At 41.9% G+C, this 21,382-nt stretch overlaps 1 protein-coding gene across 1 annotated transcript in view; it reads left to right on the forward strand.

Moving 5' to 3' along the window:
• The first annotated feature begins 326 nt into the window (after window positions 1-326).
• Window positions 327-21,382, forward strand: part of SHOC2 (SHOC2 leucine rich repeat scaffold protein) — a 70,622-nt gene continuing 49,566 nt past the window's right edge. The window contains exon 1 of the mRNA XM_082052293.1: window positions 327-428. The gene's annotated coding sequence lies outside the window, so the exon portion shown is untranslated. The remainder of the gene's footprint in view (window positions 429-21,382) is intronic.

Consider the following 21,382-nt stretch of genomic DNA (forward strand, 5'->3'; position numbering starts at 1 on the left):
GCAGAGGTGACGTGACCGAAGGTTTCAGCGGGACGTGCGGGGGCTCCGGTGTGAGGCAGCGCAGGCCTGGCTGCCCGGTGAGGTGCCCGGTGTCTCACGGGACCCCGAGATAAGCCGCAGAGGCAGCGGGCGCCCTGTCCGAACGCGCCTCGCTGCCGCTCCCGCCCCGGGAGGCCGGTGCGGCCCGCCGGGCCGCCTCGCCGTCGCCAGGGGCAACCGGGCCACTTCCGCCCGCCGCCAAGATGTCGGCGGCGCCGTAACCTGGAAGCGGTCGGTGGCCCCGCGCCTCGGCGGCCCCGCCCCCGTGGTGCCGCGGGAGGTCTGTGGGCGGGGAGTCCCGTGACGGCTCGGTGCGCACAGACGGTGGCCGGCAGGGGCGGGCGGGGAGGGGGGGCGAGCGCGCCGCGGGAGGATGACGGAGCCGCACGGTACGGGGCGGCCGGGCGGGGGACGCGGTGGGCCGGGGGGCGGCGGGGGCGGTGGGGCTGCGCTCGGGGGCGGCGGGGCGCGCTGAGGCGGCGGCTGACAGCGGGCGGGGTGGGCCTGGCGGCGGCCGGGGGCGGCGGCGGGAGGCCGCGGGCACAAAGGCGGGGAGGGCCCGGGCGGCAGGTACCCGGGCCGGGGGGCGCCCCATGCCGCCCCAGCGGGGGCTCGGCGGCGAGGCAGCCCAGCCCGGCCGGGCTCCGCGCACCGGCACCCGGCGAGTCTGTGTGTGCCTGCCTGCCCCGGCGGCTGCAGCCCCGCCCGGCCGCCGCGGGGCCCGGGGCAGGTGGGGCGGGCCGGGCCGGGCCGGGTCGGGCCGGGGCCGCCCGCTGCGTGCGGGGGGGCGGGGGTGGCCGATCGTCCCGCCGGGCTCGGCGGCCGGGGCTGCCCCGCTCCTCCGGGCTGCCGGGGATGGCATCGACCGGCCACCGCCACAACAACAACAAAAAAGAGAAAGAAAGGAGGAAGCTCCGCTTTGCAGCCTCACCTCTTCTCCTCCCCTCCAGCCGCCGGTACCGAGAGCTGGGGAAGAGAAATTTAAGAGGCTTCGCGTGTGTGCGGTGGCTCTGACGCTCAGGGTAATGATTACCGGCGTCCAGGGTAATGATTACATCTGCCGCTGTGTGCCAGGGCTGTCCCCCACCCTCCTGTGAGGCTCCTTTCCTGTTTCACCCCATGGATTTGGTGTGGCAGCTCAGATGGAGCCGAGGAGGCAGGACCTCCTTTCCTAAGCCGTCACCTTCCTGTCTAGCCAGGTGATTTTCCCCGTATTTAAAACGGAGAGGCGTCCCAGAGAAAGTGGTGTGACAGCTTCCCGCCTCTGTTTGTGGCTGCAGAAGGTGTTTTCACCAAGTTGTACGTATCTTTCTCTAGGAAAAGGTTAAAAAGCTGTAGTAACCTTAGCTGAGGTGAACGGCTGTGTTGACTAAAATTGCAACTGTGCATGAGCTGTACAGAAATTCAGCAGAACCGAAGTTTGGTGAAACTGTGTTGCTGCTTAACTCTAACACCTTATTTACGAGCAGGTACGGAGATGGAAAAGAATGTCGCATGTGTGAGAAAACAGTTACAAAGTACTGAAATAGCAATAGCAATTTTTAACTCAGGTATTTGAGGTGGGACTGTGGAAGCATACGTTTTACTGAGTTCTGCACATGTGCAGACACTTTTGAGGCAGAATATTCATGACCAAGGAGTTGTAATTGTGTGTATTGTCATTGCTGCAGTACTCAGCTGGGATTTTTTTTGACTGTCAAAATAGAGATTAGGCTGGTTTTCGTAATTACCTCAGGGTCTTAATTTTCTGCTGTTTCTTGTCTGCATGTTTGCCTTTCTACTTATTGTTTCTTCTTTTTGCCTTCTAAACCGTGTTTTTTTTTAATCACTAGTCATTATTGGATGCTTCTATTTATAAAGTCAAGGGCTTAAAGTAGGTGGTGGTCAAATTAAGTCACACTTATTTACAGCCATATTTCAGGCATATGTTGTGTGATGATCTTGATATAATCCTAGCCTGGTTTTGGGAAAGATTTACTGTATCCTATGAATTTGTTATTACACTGTTGTGCGTATATTTTAATTTTAGTAACACCCTTATCCTCTTAATTCCTGCTGAATTATTTGGCTTTGACTGTTTTGCTTTTCTGTGTAATTATTCTTTGCTGTGGATGAGTAAAATGGGAGATTATTTTAGTAATTTAAAGCTGGATTCCTTTTAATTTAGGCTAATGTTTGTCAGCCATAAGGTTGTCTGTATGTGTGGTAAGGCAAAACATGTACATCAGGCAAAATTAATTTTATGTATAATCTTGTAGTACAGAAAGATAATTCCAGACAAAGCTTTCCTTGTGTCCACAGCCTTCCTTTGGGGAATAATGAGGCATCCTCAAAGAGGATGCTGTCTTCTGCCACATTCCTTTATTCTGCTCTTTTTAGAAATGTTAAACAATCCCCAACATTTTTTTCTTAGGGGTGATGCTGAGGGTAGGGTTGATAAACAGTGCTGATTGCGAATAGCTGCTGTTCCTGGTCTAGTTTTTCCTTCCCAGGGTGACATATCTGTAAGGCAGGAGGTGCTGGGAGGGGCGTTCCTTTGTTATGGTGACACTTAAATCGCACTGACGGGTATATTCTCCTCCAGGAATTCTGTGTGATTGGAGGGATTCTTTCAGACGATGAATATTTTCTGCAGCTGTGTTCCTGCACTCTTAGCCTATGTACTGAAATTAGTTGCTCTGAAGATCGCTGTTCGTGTGCCTTTTAGGAAACCCTTGGATTGATTGTTACTTGGCTGTGGCTTTCTAGAAAATAATGTTTCTGCTGAAGCGGTGTGTGTGTGACGGTCCTGGCTGGTCACCGTGCGGGCTGGCTGCTGCCGACCTCTGTACAGCACCCACGAAATAGGTGGATGTATGTGCTTGCATGTGTGCATGCTCCTCGGGCATGTTAATTGAATTAAGGCTGCTAAAGTATCTTCTGTTTGTTACGAATGAGAAGGATTCGCATTTTGTGATCCCTTCTTGTCAAGGCTGACGAAGCTGACTGGGCTGACTGGGCTCTCTCTTGGGAAGGCTTAGCATGATGATGATGAGGAAACAAAACCACGTTCAGAGGTCTCGGATGTTTCCGAAATACAATCGAGGAGAATTTGTCTGGGTGCTAAAAAGGAACAGTTTCTTTTCAGCAGCATCATGTCTGAAGAAAGATGAAAACTTGTGTGTGTGGAGGGGGGGACGGCAGCACTCGCCCCGTCCCCTCGCCCACGGCAGCCCTGGCCGGCTCACCCAGCGCCCACCTCACCCCAGTCCTCCTCTGTGCGGGATTTCGGGTGTCTCCTTGCCCTCTCGCTCAGCTTGGCTTTTGGCATTTTCCACCCAAAGGCTCCTTGCTTTTTATGTTTTTGTGTGTGGCAGCTTTGTGGATGCTCTTAATTGAAGCGAGGCTTGCTTTCCTCTCCGTCATTGCAATACCTCGTGTTTATTTTTACTGTGTGCAACTGCATCTCAGGAGATATTTCTGTGTCTCTTTTCTAGTGAGTTTATGTGTGTGTGAGAGAGAGAGAGGGCTGGGGAGGGCACAGCAGTGCAGATTAAACAGCCAGTTGTAACTAGATGGTAGAGAGAAGAACCCTTGTTTACATTAAAATTATACGGGCTGATGTATCTGGTCTGTTTGATACAGTAGTCTTGCTATGTTACAAAATGTACCGGGATAAAATGTAACAGGTTGTATAATAAGCAGGTAATGTTTGCGGTATTAGCCATTGACCTTAATTTGCTTGTTTTTGCTGCATTACTTGGGCTTGACTGTGTTGTGAAATGCACATAACGTACTATTAAGTCTGGGCATCCTCCGACACCAAAATTGGTTCAGTAAAGTCATTTTCAGTATAGCAAAACAGTGGTATCTGAGTAAAAAGGGAATTTTAATTACTAAGAATTTTTCTGTCATTAACCTCTAGGTAAGGGATATGTTTTGTACAGAAATTATGCAGTGTTTATAATTTCCTTAAAAAAGTAATTTTATAGTGGGTTGTTAATTTTAGACTGTTTTAAAATCGTTACAGTCTAAGAAGTACTTTATCTGTATTACTCTACAAGAGAAATACGTATGAGAAGAGAGCCTCTGGTATGATTGCAGACACACTGATCAGCCTGAGAATATGTTAAGAGGCTGTGAATTGGTGTAGATAAATACTAGGAGACATGGTCCAAGAACTTCTTAAAACAATCTGGTATGCCTGTACACTTGGTTCTTTTAGCATTGTTTTACTCTTAAGGTGGACACACAAAAAACATAGGAAAGGCTTGAACGTATGTGTTTGCTTCTCTACAAAAGTGTTGCACATTCACTCTGAGAATACAGACATTAGATCCTAATTTGCAGGCCTGCCGCCCTTTTTGTTACAAAAAGTACTGGAGAGTATTTTTTGCCACAGGGATCTGTATCTGATTCTTTTATTTATTATTTTTTAGCGTAGTTGAAAGTTTACTGCTTGTCTGTCAGTGGTGTTGGGGTTTTGCAGCCCTGGGTAGATGAGCTGTGCCCCAGCCCAGTTGTTCATCTTGAGAAACAGGCGACTGGTGCTCCCAGTAAATTGGTTGTAGCTTGCTCTTACCCTTTCCATGCTAATCCTCTACAGGCTTCTGTGTCCTAAAGTGCATCATATTCTGCCTGTGAGGAAGATGTGTGGAGCGATCCAGCAGACACTATTTCCATGGAGCCCTGATGATCCCATAGATAATGTATCCGGTTCAGTGGACCTGCCTACCCTGTGGTCAGCGGGGTTTTCTTACACACGCATCCTAATTGTTCTTTCTGTTGGCATTGTACACAGACTGAAGGGGCTGTGCACCAATGCAAATAGCCTTTCTAATACCTTACGCATTTGCATTATAATGGCTTCATAAATATTACAGCACATCTCAGTTCACTCTCTCACTGCTTTGACTGCTGGGGTTTAAAATAGGTTCTTTCTGTAACACAGATCTTGTTTGGGTTGGTATCGCTTTGGAGAGGGGTCCTGAAGCGTATCTGTGTTAAAAAGGGAGGCCCGTTTGTGATGAGGTGCAATTTTAACTCATCTGTGTTCTAGTCTCCTACTCCATTGAGCCCACAGGTTGGTACAGGCACTTGGAGGAAAAAAAAATAAACCTTGGGTAGTTTTTCACCAACAATTTCTAAAATCACTATATTTGGGCTTGTAGAACATGTTTGTTTGAGACGTGTTTTTGCATTTATTTCCGGAAATCCTATAGGTGTCTGTGAGAATATTTTATGCATAAGGAATGCGAAATATTGTGCCACTAGTGCTTTAGTGCCAAATTGTTCGATGACTTGTAACTAACTTTACCAGAAGTACCCCGAATTTCCTTTGAAAGTGTTGATACAGTGATGTGACTGAAAGCAGACACTGTTTTTGGGAAGTGGTGGCAGATTGCCATCACCTATCTGTCAAAAGTTTGCTTTACAAAGTTCTTAAACAGAACAGGGATTAGGATCACTGCCTTGACTCTTGGTGATTTGTAGATGTATAGAGGCTTTTAAAAATCAGCGTAGAATGCCATCTTTTACAGGTTTGAATTCATTTCTAGTAGCTACAGCCTTGTTATTAATGTATTGTGTCAAATTTTGTGAAGGATAATATGTTAAACTATTCTTTATATTTTTGGCTGATCAGTTGTAATCCTAAGGTTTGCTCTGTCTTACACGGTTTAGTTCGTGAAAACTGCAGCAAGAAATGTATGTATAAATCCAAGTGTTCAGTTTTGGTTTAGACATCTGATGTCCCTCTTTCACTTGTTTGCACATATTGAAGTGGTAGTAGTTCAGTTCAATGATATAATGAATGACTCTGTTGGAACTAAAGTTACGAAAACAGTTTTCTGAAGCAGTGGTAGTATTCCGAGAAACCATAAATGTACTTCTAACTTCTATATGATGATTGATGATTCACTTAAATGTGAAGAATTCTGCTTAGTGCTGCAAACAACATACATATTACTGTAATACAGTAGGTATTTGTTTTTATATATTTATACAACTAAATATATATTTGATATATATATATTTATGTAATATTTATACAGTATATATATATATACACGCATCCTGTCAAAAACCTGTGCGTACTAGAAGTTCAGAGTAAGTATTTATAGCAATAGGCATGGAAATACCAGGTTAAATAATGTTAAATGAAAGAATAAAAATAATCCTGAAGCCCTGACACCTGACACCTTAAGCTGTAGTGTATTTATACTTTATATGTCCTTGGATTTTAATTATCCATTAGGTATTACAAATAATGTTGGTTTAATACCCCAAAGAATACGGTAAAACCACTTTAGGATTTGCTGTTGTATTTAGATCTATGCTTTTGGTTTTCCATCCTAATAGAAACTAGTATTAAATCAGAAATCGAAGAGGTGATTCATGACAGTCTGAATGGTCTGAATGATCCATTGGTCTATCACGTTGTGTTGACTGGGAAGAAAAATAAACATATTAATTACTTTTACGAAGAAATACTTGACTGGCAGCCAAAAAGACCAAAGCCTGATACTTATTTCTAGCTGAGGTACAGCAAAGATCGTGGGGAGTCGGGCTTCTTGCTTTTCTTTTCTCCTCTGTGTCCCAGTCATTGAAATCCTGGCGAATAGGGGATTTTACTCTCTCCTCAGAATGAGGCAGGAGTGGTAACCTGTGTACTTGTAGTATGTGAACTGTCCAGTCTGCTGTATAATAAGATTTCACGCTGTTGTATTTTTTTGAGGCTGAAAGTTAGGTTATAATCTGTTTGTAAATCACAGGATTGATTATGTTTATGTATAATTATCCTGGGAGGAAATGCTTATGATGTGTCAAAATACTTAAAGCAAAAAAATACTCTTTTTTTAAAAAAACTCTTTTAACTGTTACATAGATTTTTTATTTTCGAATGAGAGAGCAATTCAGCCTGTCACTGAAACTTAAAGCTTGTATAGCACAGCAGTGAAGGTCCTAGTAAATTTGTACATAATTGGCTAAAGCCACATATACTGTACAGCCAGGTGCTGAGTAAAGTTCTTAGTGCTGTGCAAGGGTTCAGGTTCTTAGCTTCAGTCGTATTTTTCCATCATTTTATACCTAATCCAGCAAAATACTGGAGATGATTCCATCTTCATTAAGAAAAAAAAAATCCTATAATGCTTCCCCCCACCTCAGCAAAAAACCCCAAATCAACCCTCAAGGCAAGGCAATACTTGTATAATTCTTATTCTCTTAATTTAACTGATCTTGGAAATTGTGATGGAAGAGTTTTGTATTCTTTTCTATTCCCCTTCCACCTCCTCCTTGAGTCAGCTACTGCAGAAAAGCAGAACTGTGCGTTTCTTTTAATTCTAAGGGATAACCACGCAGAGAAGAGTCTTCAGATTTCCGTAAATGCCAAGTCCTGTTTAGAAGCATTTAGTTACACCCAGTCACCGTGTGGAGCGGAGAGAAAATGACTTCACTTGCAAACTATATGGCTCCTGGAGGCATCAGGTGGCTTAATATGTAAACAAAAGTCCACAGCAGTTAGAAATAGATCTTTATAAAAAGAAATAGTGCAAAACAAAAGTGACCTCCTAAACAAGGAAGTGAAGGGCTACCAGAAAATCCATCTATATCATCCTGAAAAATGCTGATTGTAGCAGAATAGGAAGGACTTATCATGAAAACCCATTTTGCTGTTGCTTCTGACATGGCAGTTAGAGCACATGACTTTTTAAATTGTTTCTTGTAGATGAATTATTGTATAATCAAAGGGTTTAAAGCCAAGAAAAGTCCTATAAAATATGCATAATTTGAAGTGATTTGCACAATTTTCTCATTGAAGGGATGAATGAGATAAATGAAGCCTCAGTTCAAATATTCTTAACATACTAAATCTGTGACAATTACTTTTCTAACAGATTTTAAAATCTAATGGCTACTGTACAGTATTTGCAAAACCTAAAATATTTCTTATTAAAGAGAATTTTGTAATACTGGCATTTACATGAGTTATATTGAATTTAAGATTCTGGATTATTTCTTTTCAGGAAAAGGAAAATTTCTTAGTAAAGAACATGATTTAAGATACCTGGGAACTGGTCTTTGTGCAGCCAGTTTTGTTCTGCCAAGTCCCTGTATCTCTTTTGAGCTGTTGGACAGTGTGCAGGTGACGGCAGATTTCAGGCTATCGTATTTGTTTTTCATGGTGGGCTACATATTTGCTTTTTGGAATATTCAAACAATTGTTTGGCAGCTTTCTTGATAGCATATTGTGTGTGGCAGGCCTAGTTAGGAAGGAAACAAAAGTTTAAACATTATAGCCATGAGTTTTAATTCACATAATAAATACAACACCCTGTTGTGTGCTTTTATTTTATTTTATTTTTTCCATGACCTCATCCATAAATTTATTTTCTCTGTTTTAGGTCATTGTTAGGCACGTTTTTACCGTGGTAATTTCTCTTCCCAATAAGAAATCTTCAGGGAAATGTCGGTTGTTATTCCTTGCATTTAGACTGTATAGCCTTGTCTTTGCAATCCAGCTCTTTCGAGAAGCCCTAAATCATACCCGAACAGACACGGAGGTTTCAGTTGCATGCTCTCACGGTAGTCTCATGTTCTCTTCTTCTTCTAAACTGAGATGCTGTTTATTGAACCAATTAGCTGTTGGGTGCAAGCCAGAACTTTCTCCTGAAATCAGAATTAATGAATAAACAAATGGCACTGGAAGGATTTCTGTTCTCAAGGGGCAGTGACAGCTAATGTGTGACAAGGATGTGGTTTGTGTCCTGCAGCCCCAGTACCAGTGTGTGTCCGTCAGTGCGTACTCGGTCCCGTTGAAATCAGTGGTGTAAACTTCTGAGCATGGATCATGCGTTCCCATCGAGTATTTGGTGGTATGTCTGTCTTGGAATGTTTTTGAAGCCATTCCAGCTCTTCTGTAGCCAGCAGATGGGATGCATACGCCTTCATTAACAAGCAGTTAACTCCGCTGGTACGACTGAATTTTCATCACGCTCCGGTCTCTGACTTGGCTCTTTCTCCATTCCGTCTCCCACTGCTTGTTCTGCCCTCGCTAAGAAGAAATCGGCACCAGCATTATATGCTCCTGCCCTCCTGTGGTAATGAAAACCTAAATGTTTTTCTCAAAATCAGGTTGTGTAAAAATAAAAGAGAAAGAGAGGAGAATAAATCATAGAATCATAGAACGTCCTGATTTGGAAGGGACCCACAGGGATCATCGAGTCCAACTCCTGTCCCTGGATATGACAACCCCACAGTTCACACCATGTGTCTGAGGGTGTTGTCCAGTCTCTTCTTGAAGACTGTCAGGCTTGGGGCCGTGACACCTCCCTGGGGAGCCTGTTCCAGTGCTCCAGCACCCTCTGGGTGAAGAACTTCTACCTAATGTCCAGCCTAAACCTCCCCTGGCACATCATTCTGCCATTCCCTTGTGTTCTGTCATTGGTCACTAAAGAGAAGAGTTTGGTGCCTGTCCCTCCTCCTCCCCTTGTGAGGAAGCTGTAACCATGATGAGGTCTCGCCTTAGTTTCCTCTTCTCCAGGCTGAGCAAACCAAGTGACTTCAGCTGCTCCTCATACAGCTTCCTCTCCAAACCCTTCACCAGCTTTGTAGCCCTAAGGAACTAGTTTTTCTGTTCTGGAGCAGCTGCTTGCATCTTTCAAGACGTATGTTTGCTTTTGGTGAAATGTTCTGCTTCAAAAGCCCTGAGAAAATCAAAGTAATTTCTAAACTTGATGTTACAGTATCAGGAAGACCTTGCAGCCTTTTATAGCTTTGAAGTAATCTTCTGACCTTTTGACATGAGATGCACTATCCCTTTTGCATCTGCTTGGAGAAACGAAGGCACAGGAATTGCAGGGAACATTTTTACCAGCAGCAATGGCAGTGGGGTTGCTCTACCTTCCTTGCTGGGACAGGGGCATCTGGAACCCAGTTCCTACACATGCTGGGGGTCACCGAACCAGCTAGGTGACCTCCCACGGGTGAGGAGCGGAGGTGGATCCCAGCCCCAAACTCCTCTCTCCTTCCAGGGAGGCGAAAGATGGAGCGAGGCAAATGGGTGCAAACCCGTTACTGCCGTGGAATTTTTGTCGGTAATGGAAGCCCCGCAGAGCAGCGTGTTAGATCTTGGAACCTGTGGTGTGAGAACAAGTAGTCATGTTGCCTGAAAGGATCCTGAAGTGGTTGTGGTCTGTATGTGACCTCTAATTTCTTTAGTGATCCTCTGTGTTACTAATACTAAAAGAAGGCTGCTCTCATCTTGGTTTCAAAGCTAATGGTATATATAAACTATGGACACACAACTTCAGTCTCTTCAGGCAAATGTTTATGTGTTATTCTCAACATGTAAAGTCTTGGAACGAGCAATCTGTGTTAGTAACAGCTTTCACTCTTATGACTTCTAGTGTCTACTGAAACTACTTAAACCTGCTTCATGTTAACAGGAACACTATTGCAGTTTGCACACCGTTGATTCTTTGGGCAGCTTGTTGGCTGTCTTTCAAAAATATTTAAGGTAAACTGATCAGTTGTATACCACGGTAATCTAAAAATATGCTTTAGAGCTGCATCTCCTGATTTTTTCCCCATCATTTTGTACTATTACAATGTCATTTTTGGACCTCCTTCATCTGTGAAGCCCCTTAATTAACAGTGAAAATACACTACACAGAGTTCCAACAAAAAAAAATTGTTCCAGAATAAGTTTCTGTAATCTTTGCTGTAATTTCTTACTTTGTGACAGAGAAAGCAAGTTAACACAAGGTAGAATGGTGTGGAGAGTGTGAAAGCTGCTCATTGCAACTGCTTGTCTTTGTTCCCTTATTTTGGGGTGACATGAGTTATACTGCCAGGGAACTGGTATGCTGGAGCGTTTGGCTATGGAGTTACTCTGTTGGTGGATCTGTCTAGAGACACAAGGTTTGCAAAGAAAAGTAGACAGAGGGAGCATGGAAAGTTTGTATGTGAGTGCTGCTTTCAGAGTGCTGCTGATTGTTACCTGAAGCTTTTTCTGAATAGGAATCTAATAATGGTTTGAGCTGTTCCCTTGCACTTTTTCAGTGATAAAGCCGTGATGCGTTTGTCGTGTTTGGACATGACGAGCAGAGGATAAGGAGCTGCAGAAAGAGTTCTGCATGGGTTGTGTGTGGCTGTAAAAGCTCATGGACTGAATTTCAGGTTCTGTTTAAGCGCAGAGTGTAAAATGACTGTTCGGACCCTTGTCTCCCTATCAAGAGTTAAGTTTTCTTTCCTCTCTGAGCAACTTTCTCAAGTACTGGAAGGTGAGATGAGCGATAGCCTTGGATATCTGTTTTAATTATGATTTTTATATAAATTTAATGGTTTATGTCTTCGTTTATGAACTAAATGAGAGACTAAGGAACTAGTTAATGAGTTTACATTTGTGAGATTGTACTTTGATCGCTCTTCTATATGTACTGCAGGTGTGTGTATATATTCATCCAATACAAATGCTTATTGATTTTCAATTTTCAGATGAATAGAATTAATGCCAGAACTGTTACTTTTTCCCCAGTTTCTGACCACTTTTCAGGTGGCTGCTCTAATATGAGGTTTACAATGACCGGTTATGAAGATGGGAATTCCAGAACCCCAACACTTAAGATTCCTTTGGATTCCAGTTTTCATTGCTGCTAAAACTCTTAATTACCAGCTAGCGAGCACTGTAATTTGTGTTGTCAGTCAGATGAGGGGACTGGTTGCATGGTCCTTTTTCTTCATGTAATGTGACCATGGGCACTTGACATTGGAGCGTACTGCTTGGTTTTGATTATTACTAATATGCAGCTTTTAGCACTGCCCAGTCCTTGCAGCCTGATGTAAATAAAGTATCTTGGCTTGAAAAGCAGTGACAAAGTCAAATGAGTTTTTCTGATATGAAAACTTAAATACGTGATCACAGAGCAGACTAATTAGCCAGTGCAAGGAATTTGGTTCTTTTAAGTCAAGCTTTTTATTTGCCTGTAAGGTTTGCTTCTCAGTATATGTTCTGATATGCTGACACCGTCGTAATTGTACCATTATAAGTGATCACTCGTGCAGTCTCTCTCTCTCTATATATATATACATCTGTGTATATCTATATAAAGGGAAGATTACTTTGCACTGTGTGTGAAGTTTACCAAATTCACTTCTGGGTCACTTCCAGCTTTATTTTGGTACTTCTGGTAGCATGAAGTAATACTTGAAGAAGTGATATGACTTTTATGCAAGTCTTTTGATATTTGAAACACTATCTAGAGAGAATAAATAACAAATGGAGAGCTCCTGATGATAAAGTAGGTGAGGAAGAAATTTTAACTGGAACAGATGATTTTTTTCAGCTTAATTTAGATTTGCTGTTTTATCTCTCTTTTGAATTGTTATTTTAAATAAAAATAATACTTAAGGAGCATGCTTAGTGTAGTAGACTTGCTCTCTAGAAATATGTGATTTTTTTTGTTGTTTTTTCTCCCCTGTGCTTAGGGAAATTATTTTCTTTGGGCTTGATGTATCCCTTAAGCTAAGCAGCAAACATTTGGTTTAGTGTTTGACAAACTGCTTAAAAGGAAAATCGAGGAGATTTGGGGTTGATGTTGGGGTATGGCTGTAGCTTCTACTTCTTGTTGTAGTGTTTGTGTTCTCCTAAGGAGACATTTTAGGTGCCAGGTCTTAATAGTTAAATTTCAGTGAAAGTAGAGATTTTAACAGCTCAAAAAACACTTAACCAATCATGATTGTATTTTCTTATAGTAGTCTCAAAGTTTAATGTTTTTCTTGAGATACCTGTGGTGAACAGCTGGTCATCCTACCATAGGATGACCATCCTTTAGTGGAAAGCTTTAGGTGTCCTCTGGCTTCATGCTTTGTCTTTTGAGTGTAAGGACATGTGCAGGTTTTTGAATCTTCTTGTCAAAGATAAAAGAAAAGCACGGTGTCACTTAGTTGAAATAGTAAACTTTTCTATTCTTCTTTTACTCTAGCACTACACTAAATTATTTTCTTGAAAAATAATCTAATTTCAGTGCTGATTGAGTTGCTGGTTGTTGCATTTTTTTTTTGCTTGAGAGCTGCTCCCTAGTTCTGTGCCGGTGTTTGGGAACTGTTCACTGGTATATGAAAACATCCAAAAAATAGTGATCAAACAAAATTACTATTTGGAATTATTTCTGATCCCAGAGGGGAAACCCAAATAGGTGCAGCTTTTAGGGATCTTCCTTTGCCCTGGGGATCTGTAACAGTTCTAATTTTACAGTATACTGGTTTGTAGTTGAATTGAAATTGGTTGTTTGCTGATACTTGATAACTGAATTCCGAATTCAGAGAAAGATCAAACTCTAATTAACCGATGCTTTTCTTTTTCATAGATGTGAGGTTTTCTTTTTTCTGATCTAATGTAGTGTGGAGAGTGAAACAGCCATTTCCTTCTTGCTTTTTCTGGTCTCTTCTGGACATTGAAGATACTGCATTTGTGGTGCCATGTGCAACCAACCCAAGTCTGATTTATGGTCACATGAACTCTGTAAAGCTTGTTCTTAAAACCCCAAGCCTTTTAAGCTTAGTTTTAAAACAACTGATAGTTTTCTGGTTTCATTTCTGCTGACGTTACTTTTATGGATATCTTGCATTTCTTTGTCTTGGTCGCATTCATGTGGAAAAAGGTCATCTACTAAGTGGTGAGTGTTAGTCAGTTCTGTTGAATCCTAGAGATTTTTGTTTCTATTTAACTTTCAAGCTTTTGTATCTCTGTTAGCAGCTGCATGTATTGTAAATGCAGGCATGAAGATGCTGTTGGAGCAGGGAGGGCAGCACAGCCTGGTAGCGATCCACAGCCCAGAATTCCCTTGCAGGGCAATGATTTGCTTCCTTTTTCTGAAGGAAGGGTGGAAAGGCTATTTGGGCAACAAATACTTCAAACACTGAACTTTTTCTTAGGTGCCACTTTGGAGCCTCATCCAGCTTGCTGGACATACTGGTACCATGGGCAAAGGATGGAGGGGAAAGGCAATTTTCTAGCAGATGCCACAGAGTTATGGTGTGATTTTAAATATAAGAGAGGAAGTGGGCCCACAAAACATCCCTTGAAGATATCGCATTATTCTGAGGAGAGATGAAGAGCTCTTGAATTAAAAATGATAGTTTATTAATCAAAGCTCAAAGTGGGAAAGCGACAGTGCTGCATAAGATCAAGTGTGCCAAATGCAGCCTGCCGTAATGAGCCTGACTATGGCAGGGATCATCTGGCCTGGATTTAGTGGGAATGTTATTTGCTCTGTAAAATATGATAGAGCTTGGTTGTGAGAGAAGTGAGCAGTGAAATAGTATCATCTGCACAGATCTGACATGAGGAATTTAGGAGTTAGAGGACAGCACACGATGTGTCAAACAACGGAGGTTGTGATTAAAACCTCTTTATCTCAGTCGTGCTTCCAAAAATTTAGCCTTAGCAAGCACAAATAATTTTAAATTAGAATTTCCTTGTTTGCATCATGTCTGAATTTGATGCCCATAGGATGCTGTTTTAATATAAAGTGATTTTTATGCATATCTTCATTAAAAAAAAAAAAGTCTGTTTATAGCATTGAATTATACTTCAATACTAAGCCAATACTGATAATTGTCAGACCAGTTACCTTACTCACTGTCTGTAATAATTTCAGAAGCTTTTTGTTAGGTAGAAATTTGTGTGATACAGACAAGTGATATTCAGCTCTTCAGATTGCAGCTTCTTCTCCCCCTTCTGTTTGAAGAATTATTGTCAGAGAATGAAAAAAAGGGAGGAAGGAGGAATCGTGGGGGAGAGAAGCTGTGCCCATTTGCACCACCTTACATCCAAGAATCTCAGGAGTTGGAGACTGGTGGGGTGGGGAAAGTTTCATCAGACACACGCTAATCCTTCAGCCCTGCATAGGAATAACAGACTTGATGTGATTTGTTTTTTGCCTTGCAGCCAAGGGAGGGATGGAGAAAGGCCTGGGGTGGCATGGAGGATGGAGAAAGGCCTGGGTGGTGTCGGCTGTGCCCCGTGAAGGGGACAGAGTAATTGAGGTCCTGCTCCCCATGTGTTCTCTAGTTCTGTCATCCTGCCTGTCTGTCTTCTACTGCTCTTAGGTCATTATTCCTTTACATTGTCATACTTCTAGTTCCTTGCAGTCCATACCCAGTATTCCTGCTCTCTCTCCAGGTAGACGCTGGTGGTTATTGTCTGTCTTCTACCTGTACCTGTGCTTGTGTTCCTTTCTGGTCATTTCTGTTTTCCTTACAAGTGTCATTCTGTAGTTGTGTTGAGTGTTTTTTTTTTTTCTTCCTTTCCCACTATTTTGGTAACAGTTGAGTAAAAAGGAATAAATACGTTGCAAGTATTTGTTAAAATTAGTTTATCAACTTCCTTGTTAAACTAATTTTTATTTATTTATCTATAGAGGCTCAGGTGCCTCTACAGCATTTCAGTTTCTTTTTCCTTCTGTTCAGGAGTTATTGCTCAGATTTTTTTCTCGCATCCTCATAGTGTTCGTATATAAATATAGTATCTTGATTTTGAACATATTGTTCTGAAGCATATTGTCATACTAAAATTTGTTCAGTCCTTCTAGTCGGTTCATCAGTCTGTATACCTTTTCTCAGCACTTTATGTGTATGTCCAATACTTTCTGGATTATACTTGCTTTTGAAAAGGGCTAATTCTCTTTTAATCTGGATTACTTCAACCTGTACTACTTGTGTGAATGTCACTTGGGTGGCTGAAATGCTCCTGTGTGCATGGCAGGAACCTCCAGGCTGGGTGGTTTGTGAGGTGTGCGGTGCGGGGACGTGCTGCCGGGAGCTGAGCGGTGTCCTCACCTCTCTGTAAGTCAGGAAGGAGCTGACACAGGCAGTTTCCATGCGGTGAATCACCTGTTCTCAGCTTGCAGCGGCTCGTGCGATCCTCCGGTCTGTTCCTTTCATACGCGCAGGTTTTGCAAGGTACGAGTATCTGGAGACCAGCAGGTCTGGTGAGGCACAGTGTTGTGCCTGAGCTAGTGTAGAGGTTGCATTTTCTTAGTAATTTGTTTTATGATAACTTTTAAATGTTCACAAATGGATCAGATGATTCCTTGCTGAGTTACTTAATCATTTATAAATGACATCTTTTTTTTTGTCTAAAATGAAGGCAAATAAGATGCAAGAATGTCATTCGTTATAAATGGGCATACAGTACATTTTTGTTTTAATTTTTATTTTGCTAGGGTTGTGAGATGAGCTTTTATGTAGCTTTAAGCTACCTTTTTCACATTTTTTGAGATTTCTTTTATCTTATTTCCTTTATTAGAAAGGGAGGAGGTAAAAGGCTTACTAATACATGATATTTGTACAGTGTTGTTTAATTCACTTTGTATGTCTGAATTTTTTTGATAACTTTTTTCAGATTAACATTGCTACTACTTTCTACTTTTACAATACACAAGCCTTTGAAGCATACTGAGGAGTGTATCATCCAGTTGGTTTTTGGCAGGCAGAAATCATGTTTTTCCACTATTTCTAGTAAAAATGCCATTGAAGACTTTTTTTTTTCTGTAGAACAAAAAAAAAAAAAGGATGCCTCATCTGAACAGATTTTGAAGAATCTGCTTGGAAAGGATCACAGTGTTTTCTTTTCTTTTTTCTTTGAAGGAAAACATCTTGTTCCTGTGAAGATGCCCGATTTATCATGCATTTTGCAGAATTGTTAGTATATGTGAAATAATCTTTTAATTGGTCTCCTAGTTATGAGCAGAATAGTATTCGGTACTGTTGGGAGTTTTTTGGATGTCAGGCTGGAGCTTAAGATGTGTGGTTAAGGCTTGACAGCAGGAATGAGCATGAGGAGTATTTGGCAGATCTGGACTTCAGGTGGTTCCTTCACAGGAAGGTGAACAGAGCTTGTTTTCTCTTCTGTGTTTGTTTCAGTTTTACCTTCTATCCTGGGAAAGAAATCTCTGGGATCGTCACTTGCATCTGTAGGAATGTGGATGAACTTGCAAGAAATTCAAATGTTGTCATCCTTTTTTTTTAAGGCTAATGCATTCAATGTTGATTGAGGAAAAGAAAACACGTACTAACTAAGTGCAAATTTGCAATATAAAGCAGTCAAAATTAGACAGGTGTGAATGAGATGGCTTCTGGTGGTTTAGATGACCATGCTTATCTGAATGTGCTGAATAAATATCCAATTACTACCTTCTCTCAGACCCTTCGTCCATGTAGCATGTAGGAGCAGGAGTGGTGTTTGCTGACTGATTACCGTCTCAGTATTTTTAGATCTGTGATATTCTCTTACGTGGAGTTTCTTACCAGCTGCTTCCTGCCCACCACCCGTGCTCGCCAGCCCCGTTCTCGTCCCAGCTTCTGCCTGTTTCTCTGTTCCCTGTATTTCTCAGCTTCCCCATGCTCTGGGCAGGAGCTTTTCTCTTCTGCCTGGTTGCTGTGACCCCACGGAAGGTGGGAGGACAGTGGAGGGTGTCTTGGCTAGATAGGAGAGGCCTCTTCAGCCCCTGCATGTTTGGCTTGTGCTGGGGGAATGCCTGATACCAGAAGAAGTCAGTGTGTAGGAGTCAAGGACGAGAAGCAGGCTCGGGGTTTATGAAATACTCAGCTCTTTGTTGCCAGAGGAATTCCTCGGAGTTTTCTTATTAGAGGTTGCAAAGTGGCCAGGAGTGAATACAAGGTGAGATTCACTGTGGCACTAGACATCTTCTTAATGGATTGCACGTCCCTAATCTAAAATAAAACCAGCATGGTTGTTGGGAAATCAGTGTTAAGATTTACCTCCAACATGAACAAAGCAGCATGCTTTACCAGGTCTCCGTCTTATAAATAGCTGAACCAAATAAATTATCTTACCTTTTTCCCTATTGTCATGTCCCCTCAAGGCCCCTTTCCCCAGCTGCAGGACACCCCAAGGCTTGGCAGGCAGCTGCTGGTGAACATCACCTTTGAGGAGCGAGGTCTCAGAAAGTTCAACATGATTGAAGAAGCCATTGCCACAGAATATTGGCTGTATATAGCTGTATGAAGTGCTTCTTGAATCACCTGTACTACACACCTCTTGGCTTAAATAATATTTCATTGCTTTATGTCATTGCTCTTTGGGGGGAAAACAGTTGAAAGCTTTGAAAAAGGCTTGGGAGCAATTTTATTCTTCATCACCTTATCAGGGTTTATAATGAGCCTACATTTCTATAGTGCCTTTAATTTACAAAGTTCCCCAAGGTATTTCTAAGTTGCTTTGGCTTCTCCAGTTGTGGTTGAGCATCGTTCCAGGCAGTGGTACAGGACAGTTGTCTGTCTGGTGGAACGTGGGGGCTGTTTAACCACGTGCAGGTTAAGGACGGGGAGGGAATAATGCAAAATCCCGTTGAAACTGCAGGGAAAATCTAGGTAGGCAGAATGTATTTAACCTTAGAAATACATATAGTGGCTAATAATGAGAATCTAGCTGGAGTGGACACACATTGTACAGGAAAAATTCCATTTCTTTTTGGCAGTTTGTAGTTCTTGCATCTGAATAAGAATATTCGGAAGGCAGAAGTTGCCCATTGCATCGTGTTAAGGTAAATGTTTGCTGGAAAAAGGCAATGAGAGTATTGTAACTTACATCCAGTTATCTAAAACATAGTGGTTTCTTTGTAATCTCATTCTATCTATATTCTAACTTGGCCTGAATCAGTTTTCTTTCATCAGGTAAAATGCATTTATCTGAAAGGGTCAGATTACAAAACCAATCAAAAAACCTCACTGGAAGGTTGGTTAAGCAGTAATGGGGAAAGAAGTGTAGATCTTTAATTCGTTCTAAATTTGTTTTGGTTTCCTGTAATTTTTAAATATATAATGTAAACTTCTGGAAAAATATGCCACCCTAAAGAAAACAACCCAGGCTGATCGTTGTGCAGGTTTCAAATAAATTTTATTTTTATTTAATTTAGTTGTAATGAAGCAGAAATGTACACGTGAATTGGAGCAAATTTGATTCTGATTATGTCTTTGTGAAGAATGCGTATCTGTTCAATTAGATACTTATTTTCTGAGAGCAGGTTAAATGCAAAATATGTTAGTGACTTCTAAAAGTGCAGAGATTTATAATCAGAAACTTGTATGTATGTATTTTTTTGGACTTTCCCAGATACATGTGTATCTTCCAAACTCATGTATGTTATTTGGAAAGTAGATGTTAGTGCCTATGTCCTTTTCTGTACATTAGTTGTATTTCAACTAGGTGTTCAGTAAAACAAATATATCCAAGCTTTTCTCAGCTGAAGATCAAGAACTGCAAATAATCTTAGCTAAGAAAAAAAAAATTGAACAGAGGCCAGATATTGTGCAGTGATGAGCTGCCATAGGTAGTTATTGTGGCTTTGTCTGCTAGAGCATAGAAGCTGAAGAACCATCTCTCTTTTTCATGTTCAGGATTGCGTTAAAAGCGTGTTTTATGCTGATTTTTCAGATTTTTTCCTAGCATAGTAACCCTCTGCAAAGGGATCTTGTGATTTAAACAGTCACTAATTATGGTCACAAAATTCAAGGGACTGAGAGTCATCCAGCACCGAACTTTGCAAAATGGTCGTAAGTATTACATAAAAATGTGTTGAAGACGACAAACTTACTGCGTGAAATTCAGAGACAAAGCAGCAAAGACAAGTGCTACAATAAACAATACTTTTCCTTTTTTACTAGTGAATTCTGTGTTGCTGGCAGACGCTAGAGTAGTATGCTACCCTAGATAGTAATAGAGCAATGTTTGATTTGGCTGAGATGGGATTTAGCATGTGGTTTGTCCCAGTTTCTGTGGGATCAATGTAACATAAGTCATTGATAATATAGATAATTAATAGAACATAGTTTACTCTATTGTTGTCTCGTGTGTTTATTTTCTCTCCTGCCCATCATTCTTGTTTTGTCTCCTGTTTGTTTGGGTTTGTTTTGGGATGTTGTTTTTATTGCTCAGCAGAAATGATGAATAAAAGAAAAATATTTGATGCTGGTTTCGAGTTTGCATCATCACCTTTGGTGGGACCAATGCCATTTGCAATGAAATCTGTAACAAAGCTGCGTGTGGTAGGCTGCTTCCTTTCGTTATAGGAACTGTTGAGAGGTCTGAATGGTGGTGCCTGGTGCCAATAGCGAAGTTCTCTTTATAATGAAAATCAAGTTTTTGCTACAGCAAAGGAACGTGTTGGGTAGGTGGGGAGCACTTTCTTTTGTGGAAGGTTGTATGCCACTGTAGATGCAATTTTTATAGTCACAAAAACGAGAGACTGGTAGGTCCATTTAGAATAACCTGTTTGGAGGCATATCTAATTATCAGGAGTGGACTAAGACCTGGAAATTTGTTTCATCTAGCAAGTTACAACTTTCAAATTCCACGTATGCTGCAGGGTTACACAGCCCGCTGATACGAGTTACCATGGAAACACAGACACGCGGCCCAAAAAGTACATGCTGGGGGACCACACATGCAGAAAGTACCTTTTTACATATTAAAATAAGCTGCTCTATGGAGTTAGTAGAGTTCTTTGTACTTGCTCTTGGAGTCTATTTCTACAAAAACATGAAATGATATTTTCTTGGCCAAAACCTAGGGATTTTTTTCCTGTAGGGGAGAAAAAGAGAAAATGCTTCATAAAAATAATGTTGGAGCACGTAGAATGAATCACAGTATGTATATTCCTGTACTTGCTAGATGAGTTCAAAAGCAGGGCACAAAAGATTATTTCTGTCCCCTCGGAACTTACGGCATAGGCGACTTTCTGTCTGCTAGCGTGGAGCCTTTTTGTCATGATAGATCTGGACTTTGGTACGTGACCTGGCGTTGAGTGTGATGAAGTACTCCCAGAGAGCAGCAAATCTGGTGACCAGTGAACACAAAGATGGATTTGAAAGCTTTGAAACAGGCAGTAATATCCGTGTGCTGTGGTTTTGCTGTGGAAGGGCTTGGTTGTCTCAGGAGCTGGGATGGGATGTCCTGGGAGATACGCCTGGTTCTGCAGGTACCAAGTGATCAACCTCCAAATGCCTCTTGAAACTGATTTGCTTATTTATAGTAACTTCACCTTTAATTGCACCTGGGTTTGTAAATAGGTGCTTACAGTTACAGAAGTGTCTGCAGGTCTATGAAACCACAGGTAAAGTGTAAGCAAGCCTTCCAAAACAGCGTAGTTGTCCTCTTGTTCTGATGTTTGTTCAGTCATTCCCTCCGGGTTTTGCTCGAATGCGAGATCGGGTTTTGCTCAGCTGTTCTGCAGCCGTGGAAGCAGCAAGCAGGCCGGGGACAGCCTTGGCTGGAGTCCCTTGGCAGATGAAGATATCCTGAAGGGCTTAGCAGGCTGTCAGGGTCCAGACCTCCTCG

Source organism: Streptopelia decaocto, assembly GCF_964273445.1.
Source record: "Streptopelia decaocto genome assembly, chromosome: 5".
NCBI classification, from domain to species: domain Eukaryota; kingdom Metazoa; phylum Chordata; class Aves; order Columbiformes; family Columbidae; genus Streptopelia; species Streptopelia decaocto.